We start from the raw sequence: 13,870 nt of genomic DNA, 5'->3' as shown, positions 1-13,870 counted from the left end.
TTCCTGTCTTTCCTCTTTTTCCATATTTTTTTTGCCATTACCAGTTCAACCATCAGCATAGGCTTATCCCATGCTTGTTCTTAACGAAGTTATCGCGGTATGTTTACTATATTTCATTTCAACTACTTGGTAAGATAAAATAATTGATGTCCTCAATTTTTGTGTTTTGTCACAAATCTAACTTCAAAATTTTTCTTCGCTTCTAAAATTTTGGGGATGTCTAACGGTAGGAACTAGAAAAATTTTATTGTACAATAATAAAAGAATGAAGTAGTTGTAATCGAACAAAAAATGTCATCATCTTTCGGAAGTAGTAATACCCTAAAATTTCATACACAACTTTACTAGAGTCAGCCTGCCTAAAACGAAATCCTGGCTCTGACCCTACTCATGCGACCAACTCACACACTTGATCGTAGAAGAATCACTCACTTGAAACAAGATATTTCTTATAGAACATAAAACCATAAAACTTTATTTCTATAGATTAATAATTACAACTATAAAAAAAATAGAACTCAGAAAACAAAAAGAAATAACCAACTTTAATGCTAACATAAAACTATGGAAAGACTCGTAAACTGCTTAGGAAACTTAAGCGAAGAATTACTGCAAGCTAATTATCATAACTTAGACTTGAAAAAATGTCTTGATGTAAATCAAAAGTCGGCTCACTTTTGACCGCCATCATTCTCCTCTGCTTGAGAAAAACCTCCCTTCCAGTTTATAGTCACTTCAATCTAAATTGGCTCATCACCATAATAAGGATATAAATCATTTACAACAAATACAAGGTTGATTGATAAGCCTTTGGGTAGTTGTAAAAGGTAAGCATTTGGATCAAGTTTTATAAATACTCGACAAGAACTAAACTTTTTTGGTTTGGATTTGTTGTAAGTAGCATTGGAAATCGTTCTTTTCAGAGATAAACCATGATCGAATCTCCTTCATTGGACTTTTGAACTCTTGTACGAACATTTTCCCATGATTTGTAGAGTTGAGAAGATTGTTTGAGATTTTCAGGAACATGTTCATGAAGATTCGTAAAATGAACAACAAGCTCCTCAACTTCCATACTAATTCGTGCATGTCGTTCAATGGAAAAAGATCTAGTACCCTGTGAGGTTTTTTCCATAAATAATCTCAAATGGTTGTTTCTTTGTTGATCTATTGAATGAGTAGCTTCAGGGATAATGGAGTCCCACTTTTTGTGATGACCGCCATGTTGGGTTTTATACTACCTAATGTTGTTAGCGGAATCTCAAACATCTATATGTTTAACACTAGGTTTCCAGGATCACATGCATGAACTATTAATGAGTTAATAATGAGAAGAAGAATACCTTATTCGCTTTCCGCCGAATTCGATTCCGTCGCCTTTTCGGATGATCAAGAGCTTCAAAATAGTAGCTCCTCGACTTGAGACACCTAGTAGGTTGACTTAAACTCCATCCTTTAAGTGAGCTAGGATCCTGATGAAGGTTGAGACGAAGAACTCCTTCTTCTTGACTAGTTAGAAAGAACTGAGAGCTTTTTCTCTAAAACCCTCTCTCTCTAAGATGCCAGAGCTAGATGATTTTCTCTTGAGAAAATTCCACACTTTTCTGTTTATCTAATGGGCCTTATACAGAGAACCCCTAATTAGGAATCCCATTCCAATTAGATTTCAGTCGGTCACAGAAAAGACAAAACATCAGAATCCCATCTGATTGGGAATCCTAGATGGGAAGGGATTTCCCATCTAAGGTTCCCTTGATATGGCCGGCTAGCCCATTAATGGGATCGGCCTGGCCGGCCCACTCCCTTAGTATGGCCGGTTAGATCAGCCGTTAAGTGGGCTTGATTTACCCCTGCCGATGGTTGTTTTTTGAGGCTTTCCGGGCTTCCCTTTCGAGCCCGGTTCTTTCTTTCTGTTTGACACTATCAGACTGGATCACATCCATCTATAGGCAACCTCCCACTAGTGTTATTCTCTCCGTTCAAGCTACCCCTATTATGTGTAACTCGTTGTAGGATCCGGCCTATGTTAGCTGCTGATTACCGAAGTGATCCGACCGTAAGCGGCTTCTAGCTAAGCATTACGATCCCTAATTGAACCGAACTAGATGATCTTCCGGATAAGGTCATCGTTATCTTATTCGCCAAATTGCACGCATTTCCATCTTTGTCGAAGGACACTCATTCAGAAGGACATCTTCCTTCAGACCGAATGAATATATCCTTCACGGCAGCCAAACTTTTAACTAGTTTTGCATGTGAACTATATCCACTTGTGTATCTTGCTAAAAGCCGATCGCCACTTTTATTTAAATTCTTCAGTCTTTTTGTGTATCTTGCTACAAGCTGACACTCTCATTCAAATTCAAGCGACGCAATAATTTATAAAACTCTTTAGTGTAATTAGAAACACTTTGGTCATTCCGTTGACGAAGTTGATGGAACTTGTGGTAAAACTAACTAAAGTAGTCCAACAGAATAAACTTTTCGTCAAGCTTGAGTTTCATCTCCTTCCGAGTGTTAACTCTTGGAACCTCCCTTACATCCTGATCACGCTGGTATTGTTGCCACCAAATAAGAGCATGACTTGTCAACATCGTTGCTGTGAGATGAACCTCACAGTCGTACAAGAGGTTTTTCCATCAAACAAAGTTTCAAGTACGGCAAGCCAATTATAATATTCATTAGGGGTTCAGTTGACCTTCAAAATAAAGAACATTTACTTAGATAGTTATGATGGCAACTTCGAGAACCCTAGCCAAGCGTTCCATGGTCCCATGGCCGTCCCATACTTCTGCACTTTCATTCGAACTCGAAGAATATCCCCATTCAAGAGTATCATTAGTGAAGAAGTTTGAAAGCCTTAAGAAATTTGAATTACTTTTCATCTTCGCATGAGCGAGGTTGAAAGTCTTTAAAGCAATTTAGTCACTTATTGTTGTGAATCTTGATTAGCGTGACACATTTTATTGATCTATGCTTCCAAACTAACCTGTTCAAGATTCCTCCTCCTTCTTGGTGGCTGATGTGGTGTGAATTCACCACATTTATGTCACTTAATTTAAATGAGTTAGTCCATTTTATACTTTTATTTTGACTAGTTATAAACTTCTCTTGATTAGGTACTATCTATGGAGTTGAACAAGAAAAACGGATAAAAATGGAAGAAAGGCGCTTGAAGGGCAAATTGGTCATTTGGATCAATGGAAAGTAGAGTCAATGATGAACCCAACGGTGAAGACGATAATCGAATCGGAGTTCGGATGAAGAAATGGTGATCATAAGAAGTCGATGGATATTTCGGTCTTTGCTAAAAGCTAGAAGATGTAGAGAATGATGAGAGCACCCAATTTGATTTCTTAATGAGAAGCAACGACCCAAACCCAAGCCCAAGAGTGTAAAGAAGATGAGCAATTAGAGATTTTATGAACACCCCCATCAAGAGTTTAGCCTAAGTCAAAGAGTATGACCAAGTTAAGTCACTACATATTGCCGACGCCACTTACCGACGGTGTTCAGACCTTCCGTCGGTACTAATGCTTATAGCCGACGGATTTTCCCTTTTTCGTCGATAGTAGTTACCAATGACGACGGTTTTCCATAAAGCCGTCTGCATAGGTCACCTCCGTGCACATCCCGTGTTTCCCTTTTGCCGACTGTGTTGTCGACGGTTGTCTTTTTCGTCGGGAGTGATCAGTTACCGACGGTTTTATGTACACGGTCGGTGATAGTTTGGCTGGATATTTTTGTTTTGGCGGAAGACCTCGCGCTTCCCTAAAATTTAGAGTTTAAAACAAAAGAAACCCGCGGGGCCTTACACCAAAAAAAACCCTAAAGAAAATCTTTGTCTCTGTGATGGTACTTTTACTCGTCTCTCTCTTTGTTGTATGCTCGTCATCTCAGACGAACCCTAAAAGAAATCATGGACTGTTGGTTGAGTAAGTCCTATAAGAAATCCTTCATCTGGGTAAGTTCCCTTCTCTCTCTCTCTAGATGAAATCCTTCACAGTTTCTCTTAGCCTCATCTTCTTAGATAATTATTATCAGGTCCAATCGAATTGTGGGAATATCTTCAACTCTGGATTGTTCTTCTTAGGTAAGCCATCATCTTCTTAGATAATTATTAAATAACTTGCTTAGTATGAAAAGGGGTTTCTGGATTTTTTAGGGTTTCTATAATCGGCGAACTGAAATCATTTAAGCCTTCCTTGTTTTCAATTTCATTTTCATCATCTTCTGTATGAATACCCTCTTTATGCAGGTTTGGTTACTCATTTTAGGTATACCTTCTTTACCTTCTGTAAGTATACCTTCTTCTTCTTCTCTCTATGATTTTTGATGTATTTTTCTGATCATAATCATTGATTTCAGATAACAAAGTGATCTATTTGTTTCTTTCTTAGGGTTATTTGATTCATGCAATTGAGTTTGTGACTTCAGAATTTTTATGGATGCATTATGGTGCCTACCTTTAGCTTACTTGGGTTATTGAATTCATTACTTGCTTTCCGAATTGATAGTTTTATTATTAAGCTATAGGCATACAGAATTTGAAATAAAAGATTTCTAACTTGTTGAGGTTTAGGTAGATGCCTTGTTTGCTCAAAGTTTTATATGAAATATATAAATTCTAAGATGATTTAGTCTCTAAATAGCCATTCCCAACTGGCGAAATTTAAGATTATACTCTGTGGTCATGGGAAATTCTCTTGAATTTTTACATTTTAAGCTGTTATCATGTACTCTTTATAGATTGTGATCCACTTGAACTTGATACACATGTAGATGAATAGTTAGTCCCATATAGTGTTAGCACCATTTTCACACTAATTACAATGTTATCGATGTGATACACATAAATTTTCTTAGATTGCTTAAATGAAATATATTGTACTTATAACTTTCAAGAAGCTATGCATTCGTTAGTCTCCGGTTGGATCTCTACCAAAACCGAATGTTCTTTCTACAGTGTTTCCTATGAATATCTATGGGGTTCCAATCAGAAATGCTAGTGTGAACTATGCCCATTTTAACCATAGAATTGAGTCCCCTCGGCCATATTATGAGTTTAATTCACAAAAAAGGCATTGCTCCCCCAACAATTTTGTTGTCAGATCTGAACTTGCTGGAACAGGCTCCCATGGTGCTACCCATTACCTTAACTGGTAAATATGAAAGTTGCAACCTCATTCCTTATAATGCTTTATTCTTGTTCACTTACTGATTCTTTTTCCTTCTTGGATTTGGCAGAGTTTCAGTTAGATTCCAAAATCAGGAAAATTTGTTTCAATGCTGTAACTTTGTTCATTGTCGTCTTTTTATTTGTGTATATGTTGGTAGCTCATCCTTTTGTTTTAATCTTTGATCGATACCGAAAGACAACACATCATCGGGTGGGCCATGTATATTTTGGGTACAATCTAATTGAAGCGCATGGACAACAGAAGCCAATTGGTATTGATCTTTTCCTCCTTGGCACTTAAACGATATTTATGCTCATTTCTTTCAATGTATAGCTAGCGAACTCGTTTTCACGACCGAGTTTCTATGTTTAATTATATGCAGGAATGCCTTTAGCGATGTATGGATTTAGTGAGAAAGGGTGCATCTGTCTTTTTCTTTCCAGAGGGAACTCGGAGTAAAGATGGAACTCTTGGTGCTTTCAAGGTGAGATGTTCATTAATTTCCTGACAATGCGACTAAGGATCAATCAACTATAAGTGGATTGGTTCATAGACAAAGTTTGGTGGATGTGTGACTTTTCATAACAATCGTTAGTCATATTTTTTTTCTTGGAGAAAACTATCTGCATATTAATTGTTAGATATTCATCATATTTTCTCTTGTTGGTGCATTTAGTGTGGCAGCAAAAACTGGAGTTCCAGTTGTACCCATTACTCTGGTTGGAATCGGGAAGCCTATGTCAGTGGGAAAGGATCAGTGGGAAAGGAGACGTCACTAAATTCTGCATCAATGAAGGTTATTATTCACAAGGCTAATGAAGGAAACAGTGTAGAGACAATGCAGGGAACACTATTGCAGATGGTCTGAATCTTCGTGGTAAGAAGAATTCATCATGTCTATCATAGTAAAATATGGTTTATTCTCCATTTTTAAGTCCTTGAATACTAAGATGTGTGTTCTTTCTTTTTCTTTGTAGGGATTGAAATTGATGACGAAGAAGAATGAATTTTGAAGACCGGAGATTTATTATATATATAAATGGTTTTGATGTTGGTAGTCATATGTAGTTTACGATTAGTTGAATTTTATAAATTTGCCTTTCGATTGATGTGTTATCAATTTCTTTTGAAATTTATGTTTATGATGAAATAACAAGTTATTTTTCATTATGTTGTTGTAGTTTATGGATCACCTACTACAGCAATGGGTGCGGAAAACTTATTTTTTAAAAAATCAAGAAATTTATTGCCGACGGTTCATGTGCCGTCGAGAAGCTGTAGGAAATTTGGCGCCAGATTTTATTGCCGACGGTTATTACTTTTTAAATGCTGTCGGCCATAAATTTTGGAGAGAAATTACTAAGTTACGCCGACCGTAAGTAAAATATAGATAACCGTCGGTAGTACTTCTGCCGACGGTCTTATTTCCGTCGTCAATGTCGTCGGCAGTAGTACTGCCTACCCCTTTAAAGACGACGCCTCGGCGCCGTCGACAATAGACCGTATTTTTGTAGTGAGTTTGACTAGGGTTTTAGTGAAAATAACAAGCCAAAGAAGGGGGGCTAGACGGACTATGTTCTCAAGGGCTGAATTCTGGTGAGAGAGAGAGGGGAGAGGCGGTTTGAAAGGAGAGAAACCAAGAAATCACTACATTAATGAGGCGGTTTGGATGAATTTAAGAAGGTGGTTTTAGTTGGTATTTAGGAGGTGGTGTTGCTGGATTTGTAGAGGGGAGTTTTCTTGGGTAGGAAGGCTAGTTTTGGGGATTTAAGGAGGCTGTTTGCTTGATCAAAAAGGGTGGTTCTATGGAGGCGTAGTGTTAGGAAGCTGGTGGTGGTTTTGGAGAGTTCTTTTGGCGGTTTTGGGTGGAGTTAAAGGACGGTTTTTGGCTTGATTTAAAGGCAGTTTTGCTGGAATATTTTTGAAGGTATTAGGGTGCGTTTGGCTGGACAAGGAAACCAAAACTCAGCTGGAAAAACTCCACTTCTCTTCCACTTTCTTTCTTGTTCTTCCATTTTTACTTGTTCTTTATCTTATTCAATTACTCCAAGAGCATATTAGTTTGTGTTAAGCTACTTTTATCAATTTAATTGAGATTTTTAGTGTTCCAAAAGTGTGGTTTATTCCTTAACTTTGAATCTCAATATTTACTTGAATATGAGTAGCTAATCATTTTGTTGAGGTCTAGGGATGAAATCTTGATATGATTATGTATGTGTTTGTTTGATTAGATTAGTATGTTTGATATCTTTATCATGTTAGGTTAATCGGTTAAACTTGTTTCATGTCTTATGTCAAGCATATGTCATATAGTTACTTGTTAATCGGTCTTTCCGATCTAGACTCGACGTTAATGGATATGATGACCCTTTGACTAGTTATGACCATTAGGTATATCTAGCCCTTAGAGCATCTAATTTAGAGTCGAGAAGACTCAAACTTGAGAATCGACCCAAACAAGCATCTACGCAAATATATCTCGATGGATTCCCGAATCCTTAACCTCTCTCATATTTAGAATAAAACCCTAGTATCCCAAGAATCTTTAGTTAATAGTTCAAGTTTACGTATTTCTCTTCTATTTCTTTTTTGGTCAATGCCTAATTAAAACCCCCCTCTTTACTTTATTTGTTCTGTTTTTTTCGTTAGTCATCCTTTCATACAAAAATTCTGATTACTTGTTTCGATTTAAGTTTTAGTCACTTTAATCCTCTTTAGCTTGTATTTTAGTTACACTTCCGTCTCGTGGATCGACCCCGGTTTTACCGGGTACTACTTGATACCTCCGCTTGGGTTTGCAACCTTTTCGGGTGCATCAGTGGCATTTTGAAAAGGGGCATACAACAAAAATACACTACACAATTTTGCTTCAATAAAAAAGGAACTTCCAGGTTTGATACACATTAATTTCATGCAGTCTGTACCCTCCAAAATTAGGAGGTAAACGACAATAAAAAAGTCTAAGTAAGGAAACAAATCTCATTCTAGGTTGCTAATTGCGGATGGCATCATGTGACAACGGCACACACTTGATTGTAGGGGAATCACTTACTCGAAACAAGATAGTTCTTGAAATAAAACCATTAAACTTCCTTTCCATAAATTAAAAATTTCAACTATATAGAGAGAGTAGAACTCGAAAGACAAACAGACATAACCCAACTTTAATGCTAACGTAGAACTACTAAAGACTCCTAAACTTCTTAGGAAACTTAAACAAAAGATTAATGCAAGATAATGATCATAACTTAGACTAGAAATAATGTGCTGATGTAAATCAAAAGTCTGTTGACTTTTGACTTCGATCATAGTCCCGGTGACATTTAAATATCTTTTGTTTTAATTACTTAGATATTTTAATTTTAGTCAAGCAACTTAGTCTCAGTCAAGTAGTTGTCTTAGTCTTTAGGAGTAGTTGCTGATTTTTGTCCAGAACGTTAGTTTAGTGGTTTAACCTCCAGTTATTTGATTTCTTATTTAAACTTAAACAACTATTTATTCAATCAATCGTCAATTATCTTTTAATTCCTATTCTTCTCTGTTTATTCTTCTTAAAAACCAAGATTTGGTACTGCTGATGTCGAAAATTGGCTCCCGGTTAAATTAGCATGAAAAAGGGAGTTGATGCATGACAGCCTCCGTTATGATGGTATATTTTGTTTGGAGAGGAGAAATTCCTCTGTTCAGCTCTGCTTCTCTGCTCTGTTCTACTTCTCTGCTCTGCTTCTCTGCTTCTCTGCTCAGCTCCTTTGCTCCTTATTCCTGTTCGTCTGTTTCCGAGAGGGGAAAACCTGCAAAGGGTTCGAAAACCGCTCCGACGCTCAAGACAGTCAGGGTGCTTGCTCTTTGCAGTAAAAGAATGAATATTGATCGATCCTTTTGGGGGGCGAGCTGTGAGAACTCTGAGTATGGGGTGATCTTTCTGGAGTGAAAAGATCGTGTCCTGTGAAGGAAGAAGTGGGGGGCCTTTTATAGGCGAAGTTAAACCGACTGTGATCGTGACGGTGGTGAGGCGGTGGCCGTAAGAAAAGTTACCTCTTTTGCGTATATGGGGTTTCTCTTCGAGTCTATCCCGGATCTTTGATAAGTGAAAGTTCCTAAGTTCAAGGATACCTTGTATATATCTTGCCGGAGTGATAGACTTTAAAGGAGAAGTTTCCTCTTCTAGATACGTGGAGTCCAATCGGGCTTAAACACTTCAAGATGTGAGGCCGACTGAGATCTTTCTGGAAATTCAGAGATTAAGTCATTAGGTCGTGCAGCGCTGATATCTCCCCAGTTCTGGACGTAAGATATGGGCCGAACCTGTAGAGTCCTCCCTTATTCCTTTTAAGATCCCATGGCTGATCTATCCATGCCAAGGGCGTTTAGTGCAGAGCTGATTTCTTCTGGCCGACCTCCCAGTTAGGGGAATGTGTGGTGGACCGTCAGGTGTTTAGCTGTCCTGTTGCCTCAAGTCGAATCGTTCCAAGAGACTTCAGGTCTGATCTCGACTCAGCTTAAGGAAGTAGGACAGCTAAACACCTGACGGTCCACCATACGTTCCCCTAACTGGGAGGTCGGCCGAAAGAAATCAGCTCTGCACTGAACGCCCTTGGCATGGATAGATCAGCCTTGGGATCTCAAAAGGAATTGGGGGGTCTCTACAGGTTCGGCCCATATCTTACGCCCAAAACTGGGGAGATATCAGCGCTGCGCGACCTAACGACTTAATCCCGGACTTTCTAGAAAGATCTCCGTCGGCCTCACATCTTGAAGTGTTTAAGCCTGATTGGACTCCACGTATCTATAAGAGGAAACTTATCCTTTAAAGTCTATCACTCCGGCAAGATTCATATAAAGTATCCTTAAACTCAGGAACTTTCACTTATCAAAGATCCGGAGTAGACTCGAAAAGAAACCCTAGATACGCAAAAGAGGTAACTTCCCTCACAGCTTGACGAGCACCGCCTCACCACCGCCACTAATCACAGTCGGTCTAATTTCGCCTATAAGAGGCCCCCCCACTTCGTCCTTCACAGGACACGATCTCTTCACTCCAGAAAGATCACCCCAAAACTCAGAGTTCTCATAACTCGCCCCCCAAATGATCGATAAATATTCATTCTTTTACTGCAAAGAGCACCCTGACTGTCTTGACCGTCGAAGCGGTTTTCGAACCCTTTGCAGGTTTTCTTCCCTCGGGAACAGACGAACAGGAACAAGGAACTCGTCTTGGACTGCACTTTTAAACCGAGCACAAATGTTGACCAAATTTCCAAGCTCACAAATGACCAAAATGCCCCATTTATCTGTTTTTCGAGCTCAATTCCTTAGAAAACACCTGGACAAGAGAAACACACAATTCATGAGAGTAACGGCTCAAAAAGGACTAACTAGCCCGAGTAAAGAGAATCAGATGGGACATTTTCATGTCTCATCAGTAGCCCTGACAGCGAAAGCCACGACCAGGGACCGAAAGGCAGTCTGGGTTGCGAAAGCAACGACCAAGGGCCCTAATTTGAAAACGACCCTGCTAGCGAAAGCCACGATCAGGGATAAGACAACCTCTGTAGCTACGGCAAAGACCGAGGGCCCTAATGAGCAGTCCTAGTTAAACTGAACTTTGCTCGAGTAAAACCGATCCTTCACTAAGGTCCTAAGGAGAAGTCCTAGTCACAATGATCGGCTCAAGCCGGCAATGAGATAGCTTCGGTAGCTACGGCTGCGGCTCAAGACCTCGCAAGGAGAAGTCCTAGTTGAACCTAGACTCTTTACTCGAGTAAAACGTGGTCCCTGAGGATCCCCAAGGAGAAGTCTTAGTTAAACTACAGCCCTGGCGAAGGTGACCGAGGGTATAAGGACAAGTCCTTGCGAAACTATTCATGCTTAAAATGAGGAAGACAACCCTGGTAGCTAAGGCAACGACCAGGGGCACGGGAGGAGTCCTGACAAAAACTAGTCGAGCTCAAGACGACGCAACCAGCTCTGGTAGCGAAAGCCACGACCAGAGGCCTGAGGAGAAGTCCTAGTAAAACTAGTCGAGCTCAAGCCGACGCAACCAGCTTTGGTAGCGAAAGCCACGACCGGAGGTCTGAAGAGAAGTTCTAGTGAAACTAGTCGAGCTCAAGCCGATGCAACCAGCTCTGGTAGCAAAAGCTACGACCGGAGGTCTAAGGAGAAGTTCTAGTGAAACTAGTCGAGCTCAAGCCGACGCAACCAGCTCTGGTAGCGAAAGTCACGACCGGAGGACCAAGGAGAAGTCCTAGCTAAACTAACCATGCTCGAGCAACACGACCAGCGCTGGTAGTTCAAGCTACAATCAGAGGTAAAAGGAAAAATGTTAAGACCAAGCTAATAAACAACCCTGAGAGCAATAGCCATGATCAGGGGCATAAGTTAGGCTCGAAAATCACTATGATTTACAGAGCCGCGCTAATTCGGGTTTTATTTCGCAGATAGAAATAGTAAGCTTAGGGCATGTTAGACTAGATCTGAAATTATTTCTCTTGCAGGTACGATCATTTGAAGCATGCGTAGTATGTTTAGGAAATTGCATTAGTAAGCCGGGACAGACTAACCATACCCTACTTTTGGAGATTCTTATATGCGCAACAACAGGATATAAAAGCAAATTAAACCATCACGAGCAAATCAAAACCATTGTAGCAGAATCACAATTCAGATAGGAAAGGAAAGAACATCCAGAAGACAAAAGAAAATTAAAGACAATTACGGTTCATCACCAGAAAGGACAGGACCAGAATGACCATCGGGTCCAAGAACGGAGGAAGCAGAGCCTTCGTCAGAATCAGCACCCACATGGATCACGGAGTTGGTAACCTCCTGGTCCCACTCGTCTTTACTAAAGGGAAAGTCTTCCTCCAACCCTCGATCAACAACGGCAACATTAACGGACAAGGCTACTCGCTCTTTATCAAGATGACGCAGGGGAGTAGTTTCCTTAGGAACGTAAAAATGACGACCTTCCCAGGCAACCTGAAATGCAGATTTACGTTGCCGCCTCAAGATCGCCGAGAACTCATCCCCCTCTTTAAATCGCTACCGCCTTCTGACGGTTTGAGTTGGCCAATTCGAAGATATTCTTGTAAGAAGCTTGAAAAGCAACCCTGTCTTTTTCCCTTTGTTGAATCAAAGTGGCCTCTTTCTCCTGAAGGGCTTGAAGTCTCTTTTCTAGACTAGTAACACGAGCGTCAGACTGAGAAGATTGAAGTTCAGCACTGTCTTTAGATTGCTCTGCCTCCAACTTCCACGAGTCTCGTTCGGTGGAAGCTATCTTCACGTCATTAGCTAAGATTTCAGTTTCGGCTTTATAAGACAAAACATCTTTTTCAGCCTTCGGAAGCTGGGACTCCAGACGCTCGATTGAGGATAAGTGGGACGCGACATCATGATTGACCTGATAATTCTGAAAAGGGGAAGATACATCAGAAAAGAACAAAAAAAAGTGAAGAATCGGTGTTGGGAGTACCTCACACTGGAAATTGAGATAAAGACCACCAATCAGAGAAGTCACGAGACGGGGAACGTCCTTGGGCAAAGTGGACATCTTCGCCGATAAACTCAGGGCGGACGAAGACTTCCCTTTGCTAGCCAAAGAATGAATGCTCTCTCTAGTCCGGGAGGCAACATCACCATGATTGATCGAAAGAGGAGTAGGAGGAGAAGAACTAGTAAGAATCGAAGGAGAAGCTGGACTGACAGGTCCCCGAATGACGACGCTGGCCGAACTCCGGCCGACCAGAGACTTGGTGCGAGACTTTTTGACACCAGAAGAAGACGGAATATGTTCAGCCCTATTCTGTTTTCCCAGGAAGGCTGGAAAAGAAGAAAGAAAAGAAGAAGATCAGACACATAAGGAAATACCGAAAAGAAAAGAAGAAGCATACCCGACTGAAACTCACCAGGAAGAGAAGGAAGCGTCTTTTTCTGATAAAGAGCCTGTAGATCCGCGACGCATTCAGGGATGAAACCCTCTCTCCCTCTATCCAAAGCGATTAAAGCTTCGAAACACCTGATATCTCCCTCATCAAGGATGATTTTTGGACGAACATGGGCAGAACTAGATACACGAAAACCATAGCCCTTAGTTGCTAGAAAGTGACGAACAAAAAGGAATTTATCCTTGTAAACCTTAGGGATATTAGGAGCGGAGAAGAATGGACCTACACGAGAAGAAAAGTAATGCCAGCATCGATCACTGGACTTAACCGAAAAAATCTTGTCGAAAGCATAAAGGCTCGCTTTCTCGCCATGATGAAGACAGAAGAAGTAAAAGGCCATGATGGTCATTACGGCATTAGGACTCAGTTGAAACTGTTGTAGCCCATAATGGTTCAGCAAGTCAACTAGAAAGAGAGGAAAAGGAACCACCAACCCCAGATTGAAGAAGACCTCGTATACACCAACGGCGGTCTCAAGAGAACGAATCATACGTCAGAACAAGAACACAGTTGTGACAGCTCTGGCAAAAACAACACTTGGTTGGAAAATACCTCCACTTAGCAGATACTAATCAGCTCTAGAGAATCAACACAATATTAAGTTCCACTAAACAGCCCAGGTCTAGGTAAGACCCAAAAAGCTTCTCGATACAACTCTGGGACAGGTAATACTCTCGACTCCAGGCCTTCAATAAAGTAAAAAACACATGAGTTACTTCTACTCCTTAGTCTCTTTCCTTTCAACTA

The 13,870-nt window shown here is 40.3% G+C and overlaps 1 long non-coding RNA gene and 1 pseudogene across 2 annotated transcripts; both read left to right on the top strand.

Moving 5' to 3' along the window:
- The first annotated feature begins 3,837 nt into the window (after positions 1-3,837).
- LOC147556644 (uncharacterized) lies at positions 3,838-4,499 on the top strand. Its single transcript, XR_015235119.1, has 3 exons — positions 3,838-3,964; positions 4,045-4,093; positions 4,259-4,499. It is a non-coding gene; the product is annotated as an uncharacterized LOC147556644 (long non-coding RNA).
- Positions 4,500-5,286: 787 nt separating this feature from the next.
- On the top strand, positions 5,287-6,242 carry LOC147556643 (1-acyl-sn-glycerol-3-phosphate acyltransferase BAT2, chloroplastic-like; annotated as a pseudogene). The gene is made up of 5 exons (XR_015234112.1): positions 5,287-5,291; positions 5,376-5,451; positions 5,563-5,664; positions 5,822-6,057; positions 6,158-6,242. The product of XR_015234112.1 is annotated as a 1-acyl-sn-glycerol-3-phosphate acyltransferase BAT2, chloroplastic-like (transcript).
- The last annotated feature ends 7,628 nt before the right edge of the window (positions 6,243-13,870 follow it).

This window comes from Eschscholzia californica, unplaced genomic scaffold, assembly GCF_041429995.1.
Source record: "Eschscholzia californica isolate CP2 unplaced genomic scaffold, dmEscCali1.0.p SCAF_2, whole genome shotgun sequence".
In the NCBI taxonomy this organism is placed as follows: domain Eukaryota; kingdom Viridiplantae; phylum Streptophyta; class Magnoliopsida; order Ranunculales; family Papaveraceae; genus Eschscholzia; species Eschscholzia californica.
This window is presented reverse-complemented; position numbering and strand designations above follow the sequence as displayed.